This window comes from Lepisosteus platostomus, chromosome 5 (assembly GCF_059453375.1).
Source record: "Lepisosteus platostomus isolate fLepPlt1 chromosome 5, fLepPlt1.hap1, whole genome shotgun sequence".
Classification (NCBI taxonomy): Eukaryota; Metazoa; Chordata; class Actinopteri; order Semionotiformes; family Lepisosteidae; genus Lepisosteus; species Lepisosteus platostomus.
This window is the reverse complement of record NC_142615.1, coordinates 62,492,985-62,520,226: the sequence shown is the minus strand read 5'-3', so window position 1 is coordinate 62,520,226 and position 27,242 is coordinate 62,492,985. Positions and strand designations below refer to the sequence as shown.

Genomic DNA, 27,242 nt, shown 5'->3' with positions numbered 1-27,242 from the left:
CAATCCCTGGCATCTTCAGGTGTTTTATATTACTGTACTCACATTGCAATCTTCTGTTGAGTGAGAACTCTTTGCTCGTGTTCATAGAGAGCCAGGTTTACCTTTTGAATCTCACCAGGGATTTCCTGAGAGATCATTCAGCGAGCGAGCCCTCCCTCTGGACTCCGCACTGAGCTGAAAGCTGCACGAATTCCTCACTGCGTGTCCTCTACTGTTACAGGTGGTCCAGCGTAAATGTGCAGCACAGTGATATGAACAACTTGAACTTTTTCTGTATGTGAAGAAAAATGCAAAAGAGCATGTAAAGTATTGATCATATAAAATATCCATGGTACAACTCGAGAAAAAACTGAAGCACAAAACAACGACTTTTGATGATTACAAGAGATTCAAGAAACACAACCGTCCACAGATGGGTTCGGATCCTGAACGCATAAGTCAAAAGAAAAAAAGCGAAGTAAACTCTCTTCATTGTCTTATAGTTTATGTAATAAAACATTTTTTTTCTTTCTTTATAATTTCTTACTGTTGATAGACGATTTATTGAATTTTAACAGAATCACAACTACAAACATTTGGGGTTAAACTGTTATTCACATACTCTAACAAAGAGAAACGTTAGTCTCTTCCAGTGTGTGAGCCAATTTCTAAAAAAATTATAAATAAGTTATAGAAATTGAATTGTTCTACTTTTTAGGCTTGCATAGTCTTATTCATATTTCAGTTAAGCCTTTTCTTCTGTAGTAATTTCATTTAATATTAAAATTAGTCCTGATTTACAAGAATTTTGTAATAAGTTTCAATTTAGAAAAATCGTGCCCAGAAGCTACCAAAACTGGTAATGTTCACATAATGTGTAATGCCAAAGCAGCAGTTGGGGTGGGAAACAAAAGGCATTTCTTGGTATGAATCCTAAAACTTCATAGATGGCGTTCTAGGACTTCTCGCTTCAGATAAAGCTGTTAATACATCATAAATTTCTACTCAATCAATATCTGCAGTGTTATCACTACCAAACGCTAAATATAGATCCTGGCAATAATTCATGAGTTGTTCGTTAGAAAATTGTTTATGTTTTTTTTTTAACATATTTTCAATACCAGACAAAAAGTCGAAAGTTTCAATTTCATGCAACTGATGAAATCTCTCTTCGATGGAAGTTATAAGTACAGTACATCCAAAATACTGCGGAATCAATCAGATTTACATGTTTCTTGTGGATCCAGAAGATCATTTTGAGATTTAAAACATGCCTGTCTTTTCTTTTTTCGAGGACGAAGAAGTAGCAGCAGTAGTAGAAGTTATGGCAAGAACGTGTTTAGAGTTCAGCACTTCTCATTTCTAATGCAGAGCCATCGAAAAGTACCGCCCGCGATAAAAGAAATTGCAGAATTGGTCTGTTCATGCTGCCTACACGCTTTGAATTGCTGGCATTTTCTGCAAGCGTTCCTTTTTGAGGGTTCATGAAATTCCTCACATTTGAGCCAACACTAAAATATTTCATTCGGGGTCACCTAATTCATAGTGCAAACCGAATCTACAGGGGAATGCTGTGGCACATGAAGCCGTTTGTTATTCTGTTGTGAGGTGTGAGGGGCGGAATGCAAATCGAGTTGGTGAATAGAAAATGAAACAGGAGTCACTTCTTGAGCTACGAATTCCAAAAAGTATGAAAACCTGTGCTTTTTGACAGTGCAGAATACTCACAAATTGCACTGAGTTGCTTGCTTTCTTCTGCTGCTTTTATATTTCAGTCATTCACTGTCAGCTAGCACTGGAACAATTCAAGAGAGGTAAAAACAGAAGCTGTCAGGAGTGGGATTTGAACCCACACCTCCATTTGGAGACCAGAACACCCAAGCCAGCTGGAAAGACACATCTCCTTGAGTCTGGTGCCTTAGACCACTCGGCCACCCTGACAAGCAAAAGCAAGTGATGTGCTGAATGCACCAGTAGTTGACTAAACTGAGTTTCTTCCCTGAAATTATTTGCTTTCGAAGACCCAAGTTGCCTTGAATGGATCTTGGAAATCAAATATACGGATGGATTGTTATTCGGTTGTGAGTTTTGAGGGGCGTATTATAAATTGAGTTGGTGAAAAGGCCCTTTTTGTTAGTCTGTCGGGAGGCTGCACAAGGTGTTTAGAGGGAGAACTTCTAAAAGGCAGGCTCTCTATGTTTAACATCAAGAAAGATTTTTTTTCTCAATGGAAATGCTCTTTGGCGCTTTCAGCTTTACGTAGGGAACAACGTCTGCCGAGACCACTTTTGAGCCAGTGCAAATGGTAATGTGCCACCAAGTACATTTAATATTGGCTGTGGTAGCAAGCTGCTTTTGTTTGTGAAGCTTTTACTTCTTTAAGCTGAATCATCGGCAGGAGTAGCTTATTAAATCTTTGCTCATTGCGCTCCATCAGAAATACCTTGTCCATGTTCAAAAGAGATCAGGGGATTTACTTCATGCTTTCACATGGCATACCTTACACGAAAGATTTAAATGGGGAATTGATTGTGCTTCTTGATGTTGTTCCTGTGGTTGCCTTGGTTACAATGGTGAACGTTCTTCCACGTTCTGCTAGAGTATCCACTGGGTGGGCTTTATCAATTGGCTCGGATAGGTCATCAGTGCTCCGTCTCCAGAAAAATAATCAGCACTGTCTTTTTTCTGTGCGCATGACCGTCTTTTAAAACATATAAAATCACGAGTTCATTGATTTCTCCAAATAACAACAATACATTTTAACCCTTCAATCCAATAGTTTTACTCCAAGTAAAAAGCAGCGCAATATATAGAGAGATGACATTCAAAGATTTCAACGTTCTTATTGGATTGCCTGTATGCAGATATCGCTCAGAATTGCTAATATGATTTTAATTCAGTTTTTCTCTACTACTTTCAGAGTCTTTTATTGACCTTGCTGAAGCAGAGAAGTGACATAATCACAAATGCAACCAGTTGTGCAGCTGTTTCTGGTTAATAATGATTAATGCGAAAAAAAAAACCAGCTCCTCGCATTAAGAGTCCTCCCTCTGGATTCCTCTGAAAGCTGCGCGAATTACTCACTGCGTGTCCTGTACTGTGTAGCACAGTGACAAGAACGCCTTGAGTTTTTTTCCGTATGTGAAGGAAAATGCAAAAGAGCATGAAAAGTATTGATGGTATAAAATATCCATGGTACAACTCGAGAAAGAACTGAAGGACAAAACAATGACATTTGATGATTACAAGAGAAACACAACCGTCTGAACATGGGCTTGGATCCTGACCACTTGCGTTAAAAGACAAAGCAAAGGATATAACCTGTAAATGTCTTCATGTCTTACAGTTTATGAAATAAGACAATTTCTTATTTTCTTGATAATTTCTTACTATTGATAGATGCTTTTTTAATTTTAACAGAATCACAATTACAAACAAATGGGGTTAAACTGTTATTCACATACTCTAACGAAGAGAAACGTTAGTGTCTTCCGGTGTGTGAGCCCATCTCTCAAAAAATAAAAAAATAAGTTCTATAAATTGAATTGTTCTATTTTTCAGGCTTGCATAGTCTTATTCATATTTCAGTTAAGCCTTTTCCTCTGTAGTAATTTCATTTGATATTAAAATTAGTCCTGATTTACAATTTTGGACATGGTTCATCTTAAAGAATTTTGTAATAAGTTTCAGTTTAGGAAAATCGTGCCCAGAAGCTACCAAAACTGGTAATGTTCACATAATGTGTAATGCAAAAGCAGCAGTTGGGGTGGGAAACAAAAGGCATTTCTTGGTATGAATCCTTAAACTTCATAGATGGGGTTCTAGGACTTCTCGCTTCAGATAAAGCTGTCAATACATCATAGATTTCTACTCAATCAATATCAGCAGTGTTATCACTACCGAACGCTAAATATAGATCCTGGCAATAATTCATGAGTTGTTTGTTAGAAAATTGTTTATGTTTTTTTTTTAAAACAGGACGAAGGAGTAGCAGCAGGAGTAGCAGCTAAATGTATTGGCGCTACATAAACCTACAGTAGTTTCCAGTTTTGCAGAGAAGTGACATAATCACAAATGCGACCAGTTGTGCAGCTGTTTCTGGATAATAATGATGAATGTGAAATAAAAAAACAGCTCCTTGCATTAAGAGCAAGAGCAACCAATGCGCTCGCTTGTTGAGTTGGGTATTTTCCGAGCTACTCTTCCTTAGCTGTGTACAGGTTTGATGGGTTTACTGAGACAATTATTCATGTAGCAGTAATCACGAGGTGGTTCGCTGTGGTTTTTAGAAAATCAGTCGTCAGAACAACTAACAACGCACACACACATGTTCAATACACGAGATACAGTTATTAATATAAATTGTGCACCAAACATATACCAGTCTGCCTGGATACAAGCGGCAGACCTTACTGTGAGGATTATCAATATACAAGGTATATAATCTCGAAGAGATGCAAACACAAAGAGATACACAACAGAGAATATATGTCAATATATATCGTTCGGTTACCAAATCGCTAATCAGCGTTATTACCCACTGTTACTCTAAACTCGGAAGTAAATGCAATACTCGTGAATTAAATTGATAACAACTTGTGTTGAGGTACAATTGAATTCTCGAGACGCAATGTAGGACATGGGGTTTACTTATCCACTGTGTATGGATTTGGAATTTCCCGGCACGAACACCAAACCAGCTGACAGGCTCTGTTGCAGCCTTGGTTCCAGTGGTTGTCCAATGGGCGTTGTCCCGGCGTCCTCTGGCTACCGGCCAACCAGTAGAGGTGCAGCTCGGAGTTGGACGGGCGGAGGAATCTAACTGCGACGCGCAGGGCAGTCGTTGCTCCGAGGGGATCTACCAGCAGTCCAGCTGGCTAGTAGAAAGTATCTATGCACAGAGTGTGACCGCGAGTCCGCACAAGTCACTCTTTTGCCCGGGAAGAAGCTGGTTCGTTCCCGGACCAGCGCTGCTACTGAATAAGCTATTCAGGTTGTCGACGAGGGTCCAACTGTAGGCTGCCGTTGATCAAGCGGAGCATTCACGTTGGTAGAATTCTGAGTACGTATGGGATCCTCGGCCTCGCGCTTAGAACAAAGTCCAAGTCCCAGTGCAGACAACAGCAGTTATCATGTGATTGTCTCTGAGGATGCGCGAAAATGGCCAAGGAGAGCCCCGATCTGAGCTTGCGCTCCCTTTTTAACCAAGACACAGATGTGTGCTGATTGGTTGAGATTTTGGCGGGCATTGGAGACCCACGTGGTGTTACCACGCCCTGCAAATCCCTGATTGGTTGATCAAGGTGAGATACGAGTCACTTACTCCTGACACTTAGGAATGCAGTCCAGATGTCCATTTGGCACTCCCTAGACAGATAGGCGCCAATGGATGACCATTGATCATGATAGCCAGGCTTAGCTAAATGCATCCCTGTTTGGGAGCTGTCCCTTATCAAAAGAAAATATCTTAAATCAGCCTGCATGAATACTTTCTCTGTGGCTGCACCACAGAGATGGAGAGTGAGATGGGGCCTCATTTAGGAAAGCACAGCAACGCTTAATTCTGTCTTATTACCAAGTATTGCTGCTACAACTGCTTAAATTCAAACTAAACAGGACTATGGGAATGAGATTTGATTTCGAACTGGGATTTAAATAAATAGGACCACTGCACTACATTGTGCTTTATGTAAGACAAAAGGTGGGCTTCCTGTGTTTTCGATAACTCAGTTGTAAGAGCGGAGGAATATAGTGGAAACAGCTGGGAACTCTTTGCTCTCTGGTTTGAATCTGGCTGGAAGAAAGGTGTTTTTTATGTTCTTTAATCAAAAAGTGAAAATTTATCTTTCACTTAGTTGTCTTATTTTCTAGGCTTGTAGACTCCTCACTCTTCCTAAAAGAAAGTGCTGCAGATAAAGATACAGTAGTTGTCAGAAGTTTAGTTCAGTGGTAGAGCACATACAGGCTGTATGTGGTTGTTTTCAATCGCCGGCGTCTCCACTCTGGATTTCTTCCTAAGCGCGATATCTTTCCTTACTTGTGTGTGAATTTCATGCGCGACACATAAACCCTTTGTCTGTTTTATAAAGATTATATTTTAAATCAGTTAAAACAAAAAAAGTACCAATTACATACATGTAGAAAACACATGTATCTAATTTGAAAATTTGGGCAATGTATTACTAGTAGTGGAGCTGAGCTCACAGAAGAGCAGTTGATATTGTTAAACCACGTATTTTTTTAAATGACGCTACTAAGCACTGGCATCGTGTTTGTGCAGTCCTACCCAAGCTTTCTATCGACTGGATGAGTCTCCTGTTCCATCTCCAATTCTTTCCGCACATTTCACCTGTTTCACCACCGTTATCATTAGACTATAGCCACTAATACGAGAATACTGTTCTGAAAGACTGTCTTAAATAATAATGTTGAAAAGGTTAATGATAAGAGTTTTTTTCATTAAGGTAACCATACATTTGCCTGTATAGTACAACTTATTATCTGTATCCGCAAATCCCCGATATTAATGCTGTCTCCTGAGAAACAGAAGTGTAGAGTCAAATAATATTACAACAAATCTATTCAATTAACACCCCTATGTGAACGAACACATTTAAGACTTACACCCCTTTTAAATATGTATTTCCTTCATTTCAGTTCTCTCCCCGGGATACCTGAAAATTCATTATAGTATAATAAAGTCTGTGCATGCATTACCTGTAATACAGCTACTAATATAGATAACATTAAACTTCATTATTAAGATATTCCACTTTTATTAATAAAATATGTATTGATAAAATTCCTTGTGGATAATTGTAGTGTCTGGAAAGCAATTGTTCATTACTTAATGACGATATTATTTCCACTACATTCAGGACAGTTCCAATGTAATCTATTGTTCCACTTCGTCTGCTTAGTCTCCTACTTTAGTAACATCTAATGGGGAGCAGCTGTTATTTTAGGTTTGTTGCAATTGAGAACAGGTTTGCTACAGAGCTGCTGACAAATTTCAGCAGCCAGTTTGTTGCAACTGACCCGTTGTAGCTACCAATCAGAAGCAAGGAGAAACAAACATTAGGTTTGCCTTTTTTAAAAAAAAAAAGGAAAACAGAGTACAGTAGTAGTTTATGTGGTAATTTCAGGTACAATGTAAGAACTAAAGTTAACTAGTCCCACAGTAATGCGTGGGGTCCTATCAATAGAAAAAAAAAATCGTTGTAACCCGAAAACACAACAAACACAAAACGAGAAGTCTTACGGGAACCTAGGTAAATCCCTGTAGTTGTCTAGCAACTATAAAAAAACAACCAAACACAACAACTTCAAAAGAAAAAGAACATTAAAACAAATCTGGGGAACAACATAAACACATAATCTAATGCGAGAGCTTCATCAAGTCTTCAGTGCTCCTCTCGTCTCAGTAGACCCCTCTCATATATTTGTGTACAGGTCAACTGGAGGTATACAGCTGATAGTAATTTAAGTAGGGAGCTGCATCACAGCATGCGTGGGCTGCAAATGGAAAAGTATAGGTTTATTCCATGCTGAAAATAGAGGTAAACACAACGTTTCAGCTGTGGAGCCTTCTTTGATTGTGACTCGAAATAAATCGTTACTTGTTCGTTTGATGTTAATTTATCTCCATCAAATACCTGAGAGTATCTAAACTCGACAGTTGCGCTCAGTAGAGAAAGACACTGCTCCAGGTGAGGCTTGAACTCACAACCTCGGCATGACTCTGCTGTGCACTGCTGTATAAGTACCGTGCGCTGACCGATTGCGCCACTGGAGCTGTGCAACTTCTGTTCTTCATACAGACTGACGGTGCAGAAACACAGGGTGAAAACGGTTTCGGTTGTGGATCCATCTCCACCTGGGGAAAAGGAACAATAAAATAGCAAGGAAAATACAAGAAAAGAAACTGAACGAATTGTGCTAACAGCAAAGGGGGACGGAGGGAAGTGGTCGGACAAGTAAATCAGCCTGGCAGATTATTTGTATCGACATGTTTTGAGTCAATCAGCAAACAGATTTCTCTTCATGTGCCTTAAACCGTGCAGTTTGTATCTTCATTGTAGATAGGTTTCTTCAGAAGTCCAGTAAACTGACAATAATGGAGAACTAGCTGACGCACCCCGTCGTGAAGACCCTCTGTAAGGTGATTACACGTTTCATTTTCAAGTCGCCTCCTTTACACGCAATTGCACCCCGGACACTGAGAGAAAGCATGAGAAATGGCTTCAATTTCAATGTGAAAGCGCAGTACAGGTTCGATGGCTTCACATCTCCCATCAGTCAAATAAAATTGCAGTAAAGCGATCTAAATATGACTCTGAAGTACTGGGAAAGATGATTATTTTGAGCGTGCCTCCCAGGGTCTGCTACGAGGCTTAAGTTGGCTTCTTATTCGCCAGCTTCTTATGCGTGTTTTTCGTTCCACCTTAAATGGTGCTGCTGTGATGTTATGTCGCCTTTCGCCTGTAGATGGCTCTCTTCGATCAGTACTAATCCGGCTGGAATACTGCAGACATCTTCACTGAAAGGGAATATCCAAATAAATAGCGACTGTCCAAATTATATTTTTGTATGGAATATTTTTCAGAAAATCGCAAACCAATTTTAAAAACTCACCACAACACGGACTTACACTGGGAAAAGGTGATTGCACTTTCTGCTTATTGCTACGGCCTTCCCCCCGATTATGAAAATGTCTCACAGTTCTGACACCGACGTGTGAAAGACAATGTAACAGACTATCAAAATCCTGAAGTGCAAGAAATTTTAAGGCACCAGTTTTTTAAATATGATCCTGGCATGTCAGAATACATTTCGAAAAAGTATGGCATGAATTGCACGAATTGCAATGGCACAAATTGTTGAGAATATCACTGACCTTGCCGATATTTGCAGGGGATACGAATGTTTTGCACATGTTGAACTACAACAAGTAAAAATTGAGCTCCTTAATCAATATCACCGGGAATGTCCAATAATGACGAACATCAGTAGCTTCAAGGAAACTTGGACTCGCACATGGAGTTTTATCTTCGAATGGAGGGTGGGAGAATTCATTTATACTCTCGTTGCTCATTAGCTAAACTATTTTAAAAATATAACACGGATTTGTTCGACTGCGCCAGCTAGCTCTCCTCTGTCAATTGACAGGACTTTAGAAGAACATGTTCTCATACAACCAACATACAAATTACACATCTTAAGGAACATGAAGAGAAATCGTGTACTAAATAACATAAAACTGTCGCTGCAAATTATCACCAAGCTGTTTTATGTGTCTGACCACCTCTTTCCTACTTTGCAGCGAGCACAAATCTTTCTGTTTCTTCATCGCAATTTTACTGTCTCTTTCCCCCATGTGGAAATGGATCCACAGCCGAAACTTTAGGTCAGTTCCTGTTACTCTGTCCGATTAAAAGAGCTGTATTAAAGGCACTCCCATCTCTGCAGGAACGTTATTGCTGCTCTCAACACAATATACTGCAGCCAAATGTGATAGCGATACTGTCACTGCCTGTGGGCCACGTGTTCCTGCTGTCAACCTATTATGTCATGTTCATCCACACCCAGAAACATTACTGCTGTAGCACAAGAGTTATATAGGCGCAGTCCATAGAGCAAGAATCTCTTAATCTCAGAACTGTGGGTTCAGCCCCCACATTGGGTCCCTCTGTGTCAATTTGATCCCCCAATCCTCCTAGCATGACCTGATGGCGTAACAGTGATACCCAGTACCCAGCGTAATTCAGCTTTCTTTCCACTTGATTCAGATTTTGATATGAAATCATCGGCCGAACAAGAGTTTGTCTAAATCGAGGGAGATCTGCTCACAAGCAAGTATTAAACACTTCAGCATTTTCTGTTCGAATACCACACTTTGTCAAAACACTGCCGCTTCTTAAGCTAATAAGTAACTGTTTTTGAGCACGCATTGTATTGTTAATGCTTATATTAAAAAAGCATAAATTCACATAATGGAATTTGGACTGAACAAAGTAGTCCAGCCCCTTTACAACATTACATACCCACTGATTAAAGCTTAAAACTACAGCAGCAGGAGTAACAATAATGGCAACAACATGTTTGGAGTTCGGCATTTCATTTATTCTGCGGAAACATCGTATCGGAATGAACTGCCCGAGATAAAAGAGTAATTGCGGCTCCAGATCGTTTTTACAGAGCATTGCATTGTTCTGTTCATGCTGACTACACGCTTTAAATTTGTCATTTACTGCAAGCGTTGCTTTTCCGGGTTTTTCTGAAATTCCTCGCATTTGAGCCAGCACTAAAATATTTAATTCCCGTCGCTGAATACATCGTGGAACCAGTATTTGCAACGGAATGCTGTCACACATGAAACCTTTTTGTTATTCGGTTCTGAAGTTTGAAAATGAAAATAAAACGGGGGTCACTTCATAGGCTTGAAAGAAGTCCAAGCAGCATAAAAACCTGCGAATTCTCACAAAGGCTGCACCTTTCTTCTGCTGCTGTTATAAATCTGCCTTAAACATTTGAATGCATACCTTACTGATGCTAACCACATTCACGTGTTTACGAAGCTTTTTTCTGTCCGTTATGTTTTTGCTAAGCAGTTTCTCCGTTTTCCTCGTACTGTGATTGTCAGTGAGCACAATAAGACTGAAACAGTGTAAAGGCAGGTAAAAAAAGACAGGGTAAAACGCCTGACTGTCGGAAGTGGGATTTGAACCCGTGCCTCTATTTGGAGAGTGAAACACAAAGCTTAAAAGACACGAAGCTGTGAATTTGCTGTTTTAAACCGCTCGACTATCCTGAAAAAATGTGTGCTGATTGCACCAGTCGCATCCGATTTTCCGTAACTTTAGGACGATTGATACGACTGGACGAACACAATTTGTGGCGTTTAGCATGACATGGAAAACGGTAGCGGAGCATTCAGGTCCGGACTCCCAGACTCAGAAACAGTTTTTACCCCCGCACTATCAAACTATTAAACTCCCAGCCTCTCTCACTCTCTCCTCACCTCTCACCTATGATCTGAAACTCACAGTGCCTTCTTTCTTACCAAAAACTCAAACACACATTGAAAATCTACCTCTACCATACATGTCAAAAGCTCACTCCCCATCATTTCTATCCCTTTATTTCATTCTTTTGATGCATGTTTTTGCACATAACCTGTTACCTTTTTGTTGTTTTGCATACTGCCTGTTGTTGTTTTATGCACATCGGCTGTTGTCTTTCTTCTGTTATATAATTGTATTGTTGCTGTGTTTTTTTCTTTGTACTACTTATGTCCGAGAGCTAGCTAAATAGCATTTCGTTATACCATATACCTGTGTATGAGTATAATGACAATAAACTTGGACTTGAACTTGAACTTGACATAGTCTTGCAGGCAGTATATTATTTTATCGTTTACTCGTATAAAAAAGCATGGTCTTCTCGTTCCTAAATCAGATTTTAAGTGCTTACGAACGTAACTTCCAACCTGGACTGACAGCTCACCCGATCTGTTTGTGATCAGACCGTGGAGTCGGGGGCTGTACCAAGCGCACGTTCCTTCCCAATGCTGAGGCGATCATTCGGAAGATGGGTGTGAAGAGAGATAAGCTTTGTCGACTAAAAAACAAGGCAGGATATGCAAGAATACTAATCACTGGCGACAGTTATGTTCTCTTACTATTGAGATCCCTACATTGCGAGTTTTTTAAGACTTTGAAACTGAAGGAAAGCGGTGACAAATGAAACAGGCACGGGTAGGGCTTGAACCCACGCTCTTCGGTTTACGAGACCGACGCCTTCCCACTTGGCCACCGCGCCTTCAAGGAAGCATGGGAATAAGGTTGTTCAAATTACTTTTTTCTGAATCTGGTTTACATCGCCAAATGTAAACTGGAGGCAGCAACAACAATAAAAGGGATACTTGTCCTTAAACTCGGACGTGATGTTCTGCAGACTTGTGCACAATGTCCTGTTTTCTTGCAGTGTAGACATTTTGCTGTTCACGCTCCGCATTCATCTGCTTTGTGCGTTGTTAGTCCGCACCTGTAACATGTAATGCCAGCCGTCCCCTGTTCTTCTATTTCTCTAGCATGACTGCGTCCTGCTGCTCGGCTTTTGTTTGTAAATTTTGAGCGAGCGCCCCGTTCAGTGTCACTTTGTCACTGTGGTCAGAAAGCATTCTTGATTCTGCTTGAGCTGCTTCATGAATTCTAGCGACTGTAAGAGCTCTTTCTAAAGTCAGCCCTTCCTCCTGCAGCAATTTATAGTCTCTTAGGTGCACATTTTTCCACAAGTTGATCTCTTAACATGTCAGTTTCCAATACTCCAAAGTCACAAGATTTAGCCAGTTCTCTTAGTGCAGTCACAAAAGCATCAACAGATTCGTCCTGAGACTAAGTTCTCTGCCTAAATTTATGCCGTTCCAAAACCACTTTTCTCCACCGGGGTAAAGTTAGCTCGAAGTTCGAAAACGATTTTGGCACGCCTGTAGCGCTTTCACGAAACCTCTTAGAGTTGCGAGAATGCTTGTTTTGTGTATAAAATACATTGTGGATGCTTTCTCAGCCTTTACTTTTTCGATTTTATGACATTTTTTTGACCATGCACGAATATTCTTTTGTCCATATCTTCGCAATGGAAGCACAGAACGCCGTCAAACCAAATGCATTTTAAAGACCACGACTTGTGGATATTTCCACAGCCTTTACATCAAACTATCAGTGAGCTAATTATCTTTTTTTAAACCTCCGGTTTTTCATCGATGCGTAATTACGCACGAACTGGAACCCGGGGGACCGCTGTGTGCACACGTTCACAACGCGAGAAATACTGTTCAATACGGCTTCATGCGAAAAACCCGTATATGACCATAGGAAGCAGAACAGCGCAGTCTCCCATTACCCAGACTGTAAGCACGGGAATAAAGCTTTGTTTGATTTCTGAAACCCTTCCTTTACGTCCTGTTTTCATTCAGGTAAGGGTCAACTGTATTCACAATACTACTGACAGCAGGAAGATTAAAATATTCTTTTCTCAGCAGCTTATTAAAAACAGCTCCCATGATGTTCAAACCGATTTTTTACACAGAACACTGACACAGCTTTGCATTCTGAATCTCTTTTTCTCATGCTTTTATTTAATATGGCACAATGCACTGGGACAGGGGTATTCTGTTCACAAACCAATAGCATTTAAACCACAGCACCCACAATGCAGCAAGTGTTTTGCACACTAAGCAGGTCCTCTGACTTTTCCCAGCTTTGTTTTGGGTTGTGGAACCTTTCTTTATATTTTTTAGGATTTTCTGAAGATAACACTACAGGTAACACAGTGCGATAGGTGGGTAGTCTTCATGGCTCAATAGCATTTCAAATACAGCACCCACACTGTTGAAACCAAGTGTTTTACACACCAGACAGGCCCCCTAACTTTATATAACCTTGCTGTGGCTGTGGCCCCTTTCTTTATTTTTTTATGATTTTCTGAAGATAACACTACAGGTAACACAGTGCGATAGTTGGGTAGTCTTCATGGCTCAATAGCATTTCAAATACAACAACCACACTGCTGAAACCAAGTGTTTTACACACCACACAGGTCCCCTAACCTTATACAACCTTTCTGTGGTTGTGGCCCCTTTATTTATTTTTTTAATAAGAATTTTAGTTTTTCAATATGGCACCATTAGACAGGCGGTACATGGGGATTGGGGGGTGCTATTCATGAGTCAATAGCTCTTCAAGCACAACAGCCACAGTGCTGCAACCAGGTGTTTTACACCAGACATTTCCCCTAACCTTATACAACCTCGCTTTGAGTTGTGGAACATTTCTTTATTTTTTAATGTTTTTTTTGACTGTAATCAAGTGTTGTGCTCACTAGGCAGGCCTCCTGACCTTTCACAGTCATGCTTTGTTGTGTGCAACTTTAATTATCTTTTTAGGATTTTATGAACATGGCAACTTCCACCGAGACGGGTGGGGGGTGTGGGGGTGCTCTTCAATAGCTTTTTCATCTATACACACAAACGGATGTAACCAAGACACTCAGAACCTGTCACGCAGGGGCTGACTGCTGAGGATAGGGATCCAATGCGGTGCCCTTGGTAGGGTTGGCGCGAGACGCAGGCGTAGTCGGAGTAAACAGGCAGGGGCCCGAGTCCGGGAAGGCGTAGAAGTTGCGTCGGTAGGCAGAGGCGTAAATGAAGAGACAGGCTGGGGTCAGGATCAGAGAAAGCGTAAAACAGGCGAAGGTACAAAATCGAGTGGCTAAAGCAGTTGTCGGAAAAGCGGGGTCGAGGTCCAGGGGAGAAGTCATAGTAAGGCAAAAGCGTAGTTAGTAGGTAAGCTCCGGGAGAGAATCTCAATCGTGAGCAATGACCGGGGGACAGATGAGGGTTTAAGTAGAGGACTGATTGACATGTGCACGTTTGGTATGGGGAGAGCTCGAGGGAATGCGGGAGCGCTTGCCTGCGTGAGGGAGATACATGACAGAACCAACAGAATCAACCTGAACTCATAGAAAAACAAGAATGCCCCCGAGACACCTGAATCCCCCTCCTGGACCACTCTGGTATCAACACCCCCAAACCCATCCATACCAGCTAACAAGATTCAGAATCGGTGCAACCCTCAACCTGGACCAAGAGCAGGATGGGACAAGAACCTGCACCACACTACGTACACAGGTTTGTATTTTTGGCTGAAGATGAAAATGTCTAACATAGATTGTTTTGGTTCTAGCAAACAATAAAAATAGTTGTTAAAATCCAAACACACATAATGAGATCACTCTCTGTCAGTAACATTCTGGGTCTGGGCTCCTCTGTATTTGGGCTAAAGAGAGTTCAACAACATTTATTAAATGCACTGACATCATAATCTGACAAGATCCATTGTTTAGGGGAGACTTGACCACCCACTGTCCCCCTGGTATCGTGAAGCTCATTGTCCTTTAGCTTTCCAAAACCAGAATCACTTGGGACTCCGGGGGGATCGGTGTATGCAAAATATGAATTCCTTATGCAAGAAATTGTATATGGTCAATATAGCGATCATATCTTATCAGCAGATAGTAATCTCCAAGGAACAAGTAATAGGTTTATTCCACGCTGAAAAATGATCAAATGATTGATGAACCCAAGTGATTTGAAAGAAATGTTAAACAACTCAAAGCGAGGTTGTATAAGGTTAGGGGAGCTGTCTGGTGTGTAAAACACCTGGTTGCAGCACTGTGGCAGTTGTGCTTGAAGAGCTATTGACTCGTGAAGAGCACGATGTACTATCCCCATGTACCGCCTGTCTAATGGTGCCATATTGAAAAACTCATAAAAAAATAAAGAAAGGGGCCACAACCACAGCAAGGTTGTATAAGGTTCTGGGGGCTGTCTGGTGTGTAAAACACCTGGTTTCAGCAGTGTGGCTGTTGTATTTGAAATGCTATTGAGCAATGAAGACGACCCACCCGTCCCAGTGTATTACCTGTAGTGTTATCTTCAGAAACTCATTACAAAATAAAGAAAGGGGCCACAGCCACAGTAAGGTTGTACGAGGTTTGGGGGCCTGTCTGGTGTGTAAAACACTTGGTTTCAGCAGAGTGGGTGCTGTATTTGAAATGCTATTGAGCCACGAAGACGACCCACCTGTCCCAGTGTATTACCTGTAGTGTTATCTTCAGAAAATCATTACAAAATAAAGAAAGGGGCCACAGCCACAGTAAGGTTGTATGAGGTTTGGGGGCCTGTCTGGTGTGTAAAACACTTGGTTTCAGCAGAGTGGGTGCTGTATTTGAAATGCTATTGAGCCATGAAGACGACCCACCCGTCCCAGTGTATTACCTGTAGTGTTATCTTTAGAAAATCATAAAAAATTAAAGAAAGGGGCCACAGCCACAGCAATGTTATATAAAGTTAGGGGGCCTGTCTGGTGTGTAAAACACTTGGTTTCAGCAGAGTGGGTGCTGTATTTGAAATGCTATTGAGCCACGAAGACGACCCACCCGTCCCAGTGTATTACCTGTAGTGTTATCTTCAGAAACTCATTACAAAATAAAGAAAGGGGCCAGAGCCACATTAAGGTTGTATGAGGTTCGGGGGCCTGTCTGGTGTGTAAAACACTTGGTTTCAGCAGTGTGGGTGCTGTATTTGAAATGCTATTGAGCCATGAAGACAACCCACCCATCCCACCTGTAGTGTTATCTTCAGAAAATCATAAAAAAATAAAGGTTCCATAACCCAAAACAAAGCTGGGAATAGTCAGATGACCTGCTTAGTGTGCAAAACACTTACCTGCAGCATTGTGGGTGCTGTGGTTTAAATGCTATTGGTTTGTGAACCAGTGCATTGTGCCACATTAAATAAAAGCAAGAGAAAAAGAGATTCAGAACACAAAGCTGTGTCAGTGTTCTGTGTAAAAAATCGGTTTGAACATCATGGGAGCTGTTTTTAATAAGCTGCTGAGTAAAGAATATTTTAATCTTCCTGCTGTCAGTAGTATTGTGAATATAGTTGACCCTTACCTGAATGAAAACAGGACGTAAAGGAAGGGTTTCAGAAATCAAACAAAGCTTTATTCCCGTGCTTACAGTCTGGGTAATTGGAGACCGCGCTGTTCTGCTTCCTATGGTCATATACGGGTTTTTCGCATGAAGCCGTATTGAACAGTATTTCTCGCTTTGTGAACGTGTTCACACAGTGGTCCCCCGGGTTCCAGTTCGTGCGTAATTACGCATCGATGAAAAACCGGAGGTTTAAAAAAAGATAATTAGCTCACCGATAGATTGATGTAAAGGCTGTGGAAATATCCACAAGTCGTGGTCTTTAAAATGCTTTTGGTTTGAAGGCGTTCTGTGCTTCCATTGCGGAGATATGGACAAAAGCATATTCGTGCTTGGTCAAAAAAATGTCATAAAAACGAAAAAGTAAAGGCTGAGAAAGCATCCACAATGTATTTTATACACAAAGCAAGTGTTTTTGTAACTCTAAGAGATTTCGTGAAAGCGCTACAGGCGTGCCAAAATCGTTTTCGAACTTCAAGCTAACTTTCGCGGTGTAAAGTAAGCGTCTAAGGCAGCTACACTCTGTTAATGTGTACCTTTTTCTCCAGGGAGGTTGGCGAAAATCCGCTGCACGGGAGCCCCGATACTAAAATCTGCAGTGTTCTGCTCGCTTTGAGTCCGTCAAGCACTCATCTCTCGTCGCCATAAATGTTGTGTATCTAAATTTAGAGACGTTTTTATATTATTTTAACTATTTTATTAACTACACAGATCACGCCCTTACACCATATATTCCCGCCTTCTACTCTCTCGTTCTGTTGTCTCGCGATGTCTACTCACTATACTACATTTAGCATGACTTCTTGTTGCAGTTGAGCTCAAAGCTGGAGATGATCTCCATATTCTACCGCACTATCTAGTCCGAAACGTAGTACACAGTACATACTTTTTTAAGTGAACTCAGGTTGTTAAAAAATTAAACCAGCACCCTGTCACAGAAACGTACCCCAGTCTCCAGCGCAACAAGAGGGGGTACTCAGCACTGTACTAACGAGGAGCGCTTGTCTGCAGCTGAGCGTCAGCTCTGTTTACTGTCAGCAGTCATTGCCTCATTTCCAAAGACTTTTTCACCTGCTCTCAGCTTTTAAAGACAGTCATAAACGCTCAAGAAGTAATTCATGTCAGTTGGAAGTCTGTTTCTGTTGTCTCAGCTCTTGATAAAGAAAAGCCGTGCGTGGGAGACTCCCTCTCTGAAGAAGTTTGCCGTCACCTTGCGAGGGAGAAGAGCCATCAATCACCGAGGCAACCACTGAGACAGTTAACATTAAACACGTGAAATGCGAGATGTTGTGATTTGTTTCCCGCTTAAGGCTTCTATCGTTTCTACTCTAACGAGAAAGACCTCTTTATTAGAAGTGAGATTTTAACAAACGTCTCCAGGGTTAACTGCGACCTGAACGCAACGCCTTAGACCACCAGTCATCTTGCCTGTGGTACTTAGAGCAGCGCTCAATAAAAATGATCAGAAACCGAAAGCGCTTCTTATGCGGATCAGTATATTCCGATTCCACTGGTTCTGCAGAAGAAATAAGAAAAGCCGAACTCAAAGCACTGTGTTGCCATTACGGGTACTCTGCAGCTGCTTTAAGATCTACTCACACCGTGTTGCCATTAAGGCTACCTAGTTAAAAAAAAAAACATCGTCATCTTTTTGAACGTGATTATTAGACACCCGTTAAATCTCCACCGAGGTTTCTTGAGAGATCGTTCAGCGAGCGAGTATTAAAAAACTACGTCGCTTCCAACCTCTGCTGTCACTGTAAACTCGGACGTGATGTTCTGCAGATGTGCAGTGTGCCTTTCCTCTTGTCGTATTCAAGAGTACTCACTGTGTGAGCTCCTCACTGCGTGTTCTGTACTCTACTGTGATTTAATTTAGATGATTACGTGAGTAGAGTGACAAGATCTACTTGAACATTTTCGGTTTGTGAAATGAAACACTAAATACACTACTGTAAATACAAGTAATGGACATTTAAAATAACCACAGTACAGCTAGAAGAGTGAAAGATAAAAGGCTATTTAGAATGACATTCACAATAGACTTAAGAATGGCACAACTGCCCGAACAGGGACTTGAACCCTGGGCCCTCAGATTAAAAGTCTGATGTTCTACCGACTGAGCTATCCAGGCTCTGAAAGAAGGTCGACACTGTCGGGATCCTCGCAAGTCACCTGTCTCTTGTTCCGAAGAGCAGTCATACCTGACCCGTCTCGAATGACCACTGACAGACTTTATCATGAAGCGACGGCACCACGCCCAGTAGAATGAGTGAGAAATACAGCATGACATGGGGAGGTAAGGGGCTCCTAAAATCCATCTTTCCTCACATTACTGATTTTTTTCAATAGCATTTTGACCTTTTTTCACATTCAGATTTTTTTCTCATTTAATAAAATCTTTTAATCAACAACATTAAAAAGAAAACAAATGGAACGTTTTTTGGAACAATAATTAAAAAATATTTCAATGACTTGGTTGTATACGTGTGCACACCCTTTATAAAGGGAGTTGCAACAGTGCTGAAATTTAAAGAGCATTTCTGTAGAGAACAGCCTTGATGTTAAGCTTAGGGAGCCTGTCTTTTCGAAATTCTATTTCTTAACACCTTGCACAGCCCGACAGACTAACACATATTTGTTGGAGAAATTGGCTCACACACCGGAAGACACTAACGTTTATTTATGTTAGAGTATGTGAATAACAGTTTAACCGAAAAAGTTTGTAATTGTGATTTTGTTAAAATTCAATAAATCGTCTATCAACAGTTAGAATTTATTAAGAAATTGTTTTATTTCATAAACTATAAGGCAATTCAGAGAGTTTATTGGTCATATCCTTTGCTTATGTTCTTTTAACTCTAGAGTTCAGGATCCAAACCCAGCTGCGGACGATTGTGTTTCTTGAATCTCTTGTAATCATCAAAAGTCGATGTGTAGTCCTTCAGTACTTTCTCGAGTTGTGCCATGGATATTTTATACGATCAATACTTGTCATGCTCTTTTGCATTTTCCTTAACAAATGGAAAAGTTCAAAGTGTGTTTATGGAGTGTTTCACATCTACACGAAAGCACTTGTAACAGTACAGGACACGCAGTGAGGAATTCGTGAAGCTTTCAGTTTAGTGCGGAGTTCAGAAGGAGGATTCGCTCGCTGAATGATCTCTCAGGAAATCCCGGGTGAGATTCAACAGGTGTTTTCTGCAACAGCCACAAGTGTGAAGCAATCTCTGGATTTCCTGAATTTGAACTAAATTATTAGTTCAAATAATTTAAGATTTAACAGAACTAAATGAGGTACATTTAAAACAGCAGCGCAACTCTGCAGCACGTCGAGTGTGCCTGCATTTAATTGTGTAAACCTGGCTCTCTCTGAACACGAGCAAAGAGTTCTCACTCAACAGAAGATTGCGATGTGAATATAAAGCACCTGGAGATGCCAGGGATTGAACCAGGGACCTCATCCATGCAAAGCATGCACTCTACCGCTGAGCTACATCCCCAATGGAAAAGGTAATGGAAAAGACTTGTCCAGACTTGTCCAGATGCTCACTGATCACAATCCACCACTCACGAAGAATGCCTGCCAGTTTCCCACTTTCGCGTTTCCTCTACTACAGAGTAAATGCATGGGAATGAAGAAATAAGGAAGGAAAAATAATCGCATTGAAGCTTCAAGAGACTGGGCACAAATTAATCTATTATTTTTGTATCCAGTCACACGTGCGACGGTGGTTAATTCCCAGACGGGGAAGTGCTTTTTTTCTACCTCCTTACTCGACTGTCTTTCAATTCTGTTTTATTTGAAACTTTTTGCATCTTTTAAGTGCTCTTGATTCAACTATGCATGTTTGCAGTGCGCCGAGACCTGAGAATGTTGCACTTTTGCGCTCATTCTTAGGAACTTGTGGATTTTTGATTAAATTTATTCCTAATTATGCAGACATATCAGAACCTCTTAGAAAACTAACGAGGAAAAGACAGAAGTGGGAATGGACATCGGAAACTGAGAAAGCCATTGCCGAGTTGAAAAGAGCACTTGTAACTGAACCATGTCTGGCATACTTCAAACTAGATGCACCACCAGTAGTGATCAGTGACGCGAATCCTTTAGGACTTGGAGCAGTATTGCTACAAAGACAAGAAAATAGACAGAACAAACCAGTGGCATATGCAAGTCGCTCACTTACCCCAACAGAAAGGCATTACTCACAAATAGAGCGTGAAGCCTTGGGTTGTGTTTGGGCAGTGGAACATTTTAGGACATATTTATGGGGAGGCAAGTTCACACTTCAAATGGATCATAAACCCCTCATTTATATGTTCAATCCCAAAAAGGCAACATTGTTACCACCCAGGATACAAAGACTTGGATTGAGATTATGGCCTTATGATTACAAAATTGAACACATAGTAGGGAAAACCAATGTCGCAGACTCATTGTCACGTCTTCCTTTACCAGACACAGAAGACACTGGTTATGAAGACACCTATGTTGATAGAATGCTTTCAATCAGCACTTATGAACTGCATGCACTGACACTTGAGGAACTTAAACAAGCAACAAACGAAGATGACACATTGAAATTGTTGATGTCCATAGATGAAAAAGGACAATGGCCTAATCCAATTCCAGACAAACTGCAGCCATACCACAGGTGTAGGTTGGAGTTATCTACATATGATGGACTGCTTTTAAGAAGACAGAGGATTGTGTTACCGAAAACAAAAATCAGACAAACACTGAAAATAGCACATGAGACTCATCACAGTGTAGCTCGTACAAAACAGTACCTGAGAAGCAACTTTTACTGGCCCAACATGAACAGTGATGTTGAAAGACTAATCAGGAATTGTTCCACTTGTGTGTTGAATCAGCCATTGCAGGAGGATCAACCTCTCCAACCACTTGAATTACCACCAAGGCCTTGGACAAAATTGGGCATTGCCCTGGTAGGTCCCATTCAGAATGAATACATATTGACTGTCATAGACTATTATACTTCTAAACCTGAGGCGGTTGTTGTATCAGACATATCTTCAGCCACAGTTATTAGAGAGCTGATGAACATCTTTGCACGATTTGGTTATCCACTAGAGGTAGTAACAGATGATGGCAGGCAATTCATAGGACAGTTGTTTGAATCATTTCTGACTATTGTGGAATTAAACTTGTGGAATTAATCGTTGAATTAAACACATCCGTGCATCACCTTACTATCCGAGATGTAATGGCAAAATTGAAAGATTTCAAAGATACCTGAAAAAAGCTTTAAGAGCAGCTGTGACAGAAGGAAAAAAGAGAGAGAGGAACTCCCTAAGATTCTGCTGACTTATAGATCAACACCACACAGGGCATCTGGAGAAACCCCAGCTAATCTTATCTTTGGGCGTGATATCCGGACTAAACTACCAAACGTGGAAAAGAAAGAAGAAGAGCCAAGGGACATTCAAAAGACAAAAGATATCCATAGACATCATGAGGAGTATGCACACAAAATGAAATTATATGCAGACCAGACACGGATCATAACTTCAAGGTCGGTGACATAGTGTTTGTGGCTGGCCTAGACACCGGTAAATTGGATGCCAAGTTCAAAGACACTCGCTATGTGTTATTGAGAAACACCTCTTGTAACTCCTTTGAGTTAGTGAATGTGGAAGATGGCTCAAAAATAATGAGAAATGTAAAACATCTTTGAACGCTCCTCCATTGGATCTTGATTTTGAATCTGCAGAAACACAAAATGCTGAGAATACAGGACTTTCTGACGTGCAGGAAGTGCCGAGTCCTCAGACAGTGGAGAGTACATCCGTAGGAGAGCCAGTAACTTTACCCAGTAGTAAAGTAACAACCATTAGTGGCAGGGTTATCAGGAAACTGGCTCATTACAGAGACATTTAAAAATACAGGACTTGCATAGTTCTCCAAATGTTAAATTGCACTATTTTGTTTGTGTTATCTATGTAGATGTTGCTTAGACTGCTAGAAATGAGGTGATATTTAGACTTAAGTAGAAATTGAACTAAAATTTGAGTTGGTACGTATAGAAATTGTTGTAAAAAAGATGAATGTATTGAATAGAAATGAAAGGGTTTATATACATTTTGTTGTAATAGTTAATAACCGTTTACTGTGTGTTGATATAAAATTGTTACAATTGTATGATAAAGTTATAGACTTTAAAAATAACAAAGGAAGGGATGTAGTATAGTGAATAGACATCGTGAGACAACAGAACGAGATAAGCTACTGGACACACCCGCCCCTCCTCACACAGACCGTGGAAAAGCCCCCGAGTGGGAGGGCTCTCTCTTCCTCCCAGGAGCTCTTGGACACGACGCACAGACAAGGCGCGGGGAGCCGCCGCCTGCAAACACGGCTCCAGGCAGGACTCCACTCCGCAGCAGCCGCAGAGCAGAGGAGATGGGAGCAGCTTATCTCCTGTGCAGAGACCTGAGCTGTTGTTGCTGCGGACGCTGTTTTTTTTCTTTTCACGGGGTAGGAGTGAATGTTGAGTTGCCCTTAGAAATGAAGCAGACCACTTCAACAGCACGGGTGTGTGTGTGCGTGCGCCCTGGTGATTCTGGGAGACAGATCGAACCTGGGCTAAAAGAGAGGGGGCTTAGCCCTCTTGCATTTGCTAGTTCAAAGTTGTACAACCCATTTGTATCTGCTAGGCAGCGCAGTCGTTGTGCACAAAGAACGCTTTGAAAATTGTCAAAAGCAAGTCATTCCGAGTTGGTCGGTTGTGTTTTCCGTTCATACGCGAAATGCTGAAATGATCTCTCGGCTCCTCGGTTGTCATTTCTGCTCCGTAAAGGAATCACAGTACGCGTCGGCTTCCAGCACGGTGGGTCAAGACACGATGCCTGGGGTCAGAGCAAGCGATGTCTTCCTTGTTAGTATAGTGGTGAGTATCCATGCCTGTCATGTGGGAGACCGGGGTTTGATTCCCCGACGGGGAATCGCTCTTCTTCTACCTCCTTAGAGAAAGTACTGCCTTTCACTTCTCTGTATTTTCTTTCACAGCGCTGTGCAGCTTTTCATTGCTCTTGCTTTCCTGTTCCTGATGGTAGCGGTTTACAGAACAGAAAGTCCTCATGGGACATACCCTCAAACTCATATCTAACATAAACGAGTGAATTGGCCAAATCGATTACAGACTCACCTAATTGCAATGAAAAGCATCTGCTCATCTTAACGCGCTCTACCAGTGTACTTTTGAAACCATCCGCCATTTCAATAATTCTATGAGTGACTGTGTCTTTCAGAGGGGGCAGCAGGTCGAGCTGTTTAGCAGCTTTTTTTCACACATAATATGTGTCAGCTCTTTTGTTAACAGTAAATAAGGGTGTTCAAAAAAAGTGTCTGTTTATTAGGTGTAAAAATTCCTTAACGTCTTTGATGCTGTCATCAAAGATAAACTGCAATCAGCAAAGATAAAAGGATAATAATCTTTGCATACTACCCTGTCTTTCTCACACCTGGAGAAGGCTCCACAGCCGAAACGGTGTGTTTCCTTTCTTCTCTTTTCAACATGGAATAATCCTTTACTTGTTCCTTTACAGCCTACGCATGCTGACGCAGCTACCCACCTGATATATAACATTCCTATAATCACAACTATGAATTTCCACTGTGGGTATTACATGTCACAACGCAGAAATGCAACAGTGACGTGTCGTAATTACAAATGTACATGATAAGTGATTTTGTCTCTCCTACCTTAGTGTCGGAATATTAAGATGTTCTGGTGACAAGGAAGGAGGGAAAAAGTAAATCAGCAGAAGGGGTGCTATTTTGTTAACTGTTAATCCTTACATGTTCAGAAGGTCATATTTAAAAAATGGTACAGTACATTTTCTTATACTTAATGATTTTCATAATTTGTCACATTACCTCAGTGGCAGAATTGTGAGACTATTTTATAATCAGGAGGGAGGGTCATAGCAATAAGCAGAAAGTGCCATCACCCTTTGCTCATCTTCGGTTAACCATATTCTCACATGCCATGTTCTAAATGTCCCATTGTAGACTGCTATATTAACATTTCTTGCAAAATGCAAGATTTTGAGACTTTTAACAATCAGAAAGCAAGGTCGTGGTAAATATGCAGAAAATGCCAGTGAATGAATGGTTTGCTTTTGTCTTATTTACTTGTCGTCTAGCATGCCAGTTTGTGTTATTGTGAGTTTTGAAAATTGGTTTTTGATTTTCTTAAATGTGTTTCATACAAAAATGCAATTTGGATAATCATTATGTACATATTCCCCTTTACTGAGGCTATGTCCAGTAATCCACTCGGATTAGTATTTTTAAAAATAACTATAGAGAGCCATCTACAGGCGAAAGGCGGCATAACATCACAGCACCTAATAAGGTGGAACGAAAAACGCGAATAAGAAGCCAACTTCAGCTTCGTTAATGCAGCAGGATTGGGTGAGGTGAGGTGGAAAAATATTTCTTCCTCTGCATCCTAACATTTTTGTAGTTGTTCCAGGACTTCTCGCCCCAGATAAAGCTGCCAATACATCACTTGTTTCTACTCCATCATGATCAGCAGTGTTATCGGTACTAAGCTCCACAGCCGAAACATTGTGTTTCCTTTCTTCTCTCCGTGAAGGTTGATTCGATTTGTCAGCGAAACCGAAACTTAACCCTTTTTATAATTGCAGGAAATGCGAGTGTTTAACACGTGTCAGAATCACCAGGAATGTCCAATAATGACGAACATTGCAACCCCCCAGAAAACCATATTCACCCATGAAAAATGATCGTCGAATGGCTGGCGGGAGACATCATTTATACTCCCGTTGCATTGTGTGGCAGGGGCTCCGTGTCCCCTGAGCAGAACTGGAGGATCGTTTATTTGCAATTCTTTGGAAAGGAGCTTCTTTCGAAATCAATGCGTGCCTGGATGTTCGCGAACGTGCTCCCTTGTGTTGGCTTGTCCCGCACTGGAGGAGCACAAGGCAAGTCTTCACAAGACAAAAACCTCCAGTGCACAGCACTCTGAAAACAATTCTTGGCTGGCGCGTTTTATTTCAAAACAGAAACAGCACCAATTGAACAAATCGGCCAGACGCACATCGCCTCCGGGCGGCGAGTAGGAAGCGCCGGGACGCTATGTTGCAGAGCCCTGAGAGGGAACCAGGAGCGCACATTTAGAGGGGGGCGGGGGGCTTCCTTCGCGCTCTGCCCCCAGTCTCTTGCGCGAGTACTAAATCTCACGGAGCCAGCCAGGCGAGGAGCTAGCCTAGGCTGCGCGATTAGTGCTGAGGGTGTGGGCCGCTTGCAGGGGCTTGTACAAGACATACTTACCTGGCAGGGGAGATACCTTGATCAAGAAGGAGGTTCACTCAGGGCGAGTCTCAGCCATTGCACTCCGGCTGTGCTGACCCCTGCGAATTCCCCAAATGTGGGAATCTCGACTGCATAATTTCTGGTAGTGGGGGACTGCGTTGGCGCTCTCCCCTGATGTGCTTGGTCCAATATCAGATACGGAAGAGTTACGACACCACGAGCTGCGATAGGATCCCAGTTCGAAAGGAGTCGATGCCACTGCTGGTTCCCGGTTTCTTTTAGTTAGAGGTCCGGAGAAGCATTTCAAGCTGGTTAGACTACTCCTTCCGGACATTCATTCCCTTTTCAAAGTCAGTCGTTTTGCTGTAGTCTGCATTATTTAGGCTGATTATCGAGGATAGCCTTTATTTGGTCATGGGGGCCTCGGTGCTGTATGCTAATTCTAAAGACAGTTTCACCCAATTTCTGATTGCTAGGTTCTGTACCAGTGCAGATATGTCAAACAGTGAATGGCTGAACCTCTATTGTATCCGTGCTCAATGAATGAAATCAGTAATAAATGAATATATGTATAGTTATACGAAAAACAAGTGGTTTATCGACTCATCTTTATTTGCAGATTTAGAGGCAGCTTCGATATTCATTTTACAAACGGGTTTTTTTTTTATATGGGTCACACACATGCCATAGCAACAAAACATCTCTAGAGATGAGGCTATAGATCACCTTTCCATCCTCCAGGTTTTCTTCCCAAATCCTACGGCACCAACGGCGACCCCTGCTGGCCGAGAGAGCAAAAGCTTGCAGCACCTGGTATTCCCAGGAAGTCTCCCATCCAAGTACTATTCAGGCCCGACCCTGCTTAGCTTCCAAAACCAGACCAAATCAGGCGCTTTCAGGGTGGTGAGGCCACAAGTGAAAGCAGAGGTGCCTGACTCGCTACTTGAAGCTGTGTGTGGCTGGGGCTCCGTGCCCCCTGAGCGGGACTGAAGGATCGTTCGTGTGCAACTCTTTGGAAAGGAGCTTCTTTCCAAATCGCATTGCGTGCCTGGATGTTGGCGAATGTGCTCCCTTGTGTTGGCTTGTCCCGCACTGGAGGAGAACAAACAAACTGCATGGAGGAGCACAAGGCAAGTCTTCACAAGACAAAAACCTCCAGTGCACAGCACTCTGAAAACCTTTCTGGGCTGTCGCGTGTTTATTTCAGCACATAAAGCACACCAGTCCAACACGTCGGCCGGGCGCGCGGCGCCTCCGCCCTCTTGTGGCCTTGCGGCGTCAGAGCAAGAGGCTCCTTCTCGCTGCCTTTCCGCTGTGTTGCAGAGCCCCGAGAGGGAACCTGGAGCGCACACTTTGTGGGGGGCGGGGGACCGCGTTCGCGCTCTGCCCCCGGTCTCTT

General features: G+C 41.8%; 6 non-coding genes and 1 pseudogene across 6 annotated transcripts; 1 reads left to right on the top strand and 6 right to left on the bottom strand.

The window, feature by feature from the left end:
• Nucleotides 1-1,807: 1,807 nt before the first annotated feature.
• On the bottom strand, nt 1,808-1,920 carry trnal-caa (transfer RNA leucine (anticodon CAA)). The gene is made up of 2 exons: nt 1,883-1,920; nt 1,808-1,853 (listed from the first exon to the last, which is right to left on the bottom strand). It is a non-coding gene; the product is annotated as a tRNA-Leu (tRNA).
• A 5,760-nt stretch (nt 1,921-7,680) lies between these two features.
• trnai-uau (transfer RNA isoleucine (anticodon UAU)) lies at nt 7,681-7,774 on the bottom strand. Its single transcript has 2 exons — nt 7,737-7,774; nt 7,681-7,716 (listed from the first exon to the last, which is right to left on the bottom strand). It is a non-coding gene; the product is annotated as a tRNA-Ile (tRNA).
• A 3,953-nt stretch (nt 7,775-11,727) lies between these two features.
• On the bottom strand, nt 11,728-11,799 carry trnat-cgu (transfer RNA threonine (anticodon CGU)). Its single transcript has one exon. It is a non-coding gene; the product is annotated as a tRNA-Thr (tRNA).
• Nucleotides 11,800-18,597: 6,798 nt separating this feature from the next.
• Nucleotides 18,598-18,670, bottom strand: trnak-uuu (transfer RNA lysine (anticodon UUU)). Its single transcript has one exon. It is a non-coding gene; the product is annotated as a tRNA-Lys (tRNA).
• Nucleotides 18,671-19,967: 1,297 nt separating this feature from the next.
• On the bottom strand, nt 19,968-20,039 carry trnaa-ugc (transfer RNA alanine (anticodon UGC)). Its single transcript has one exon. It is a non-coding gene; the product is annotated as a tRNA-Ala (tRNA).
• Nucleotides 20,040-25,853: 5,814 nt separating this feature from the next.
• LOC148670824 (U1 spliceosomal RNA) lies at nt 25,854-26,017 on the top strand. The gene has a single exon (XR_015937573.1). It is a non-coding gene; the product is annotated as a U1 spliceosomal RNA (small nuclear RNA).
• A 624-nt stretch (nt 26,018-26,641) lies between these two features.
• On the bottom strand, nt 26,642-26,760 carry LOC148670823 (5S ribosomal RNA; annotated as a pseudogene).
• Between the last annotated feature and the right edge of the window lie 482 nt (nt 26,761-27,242).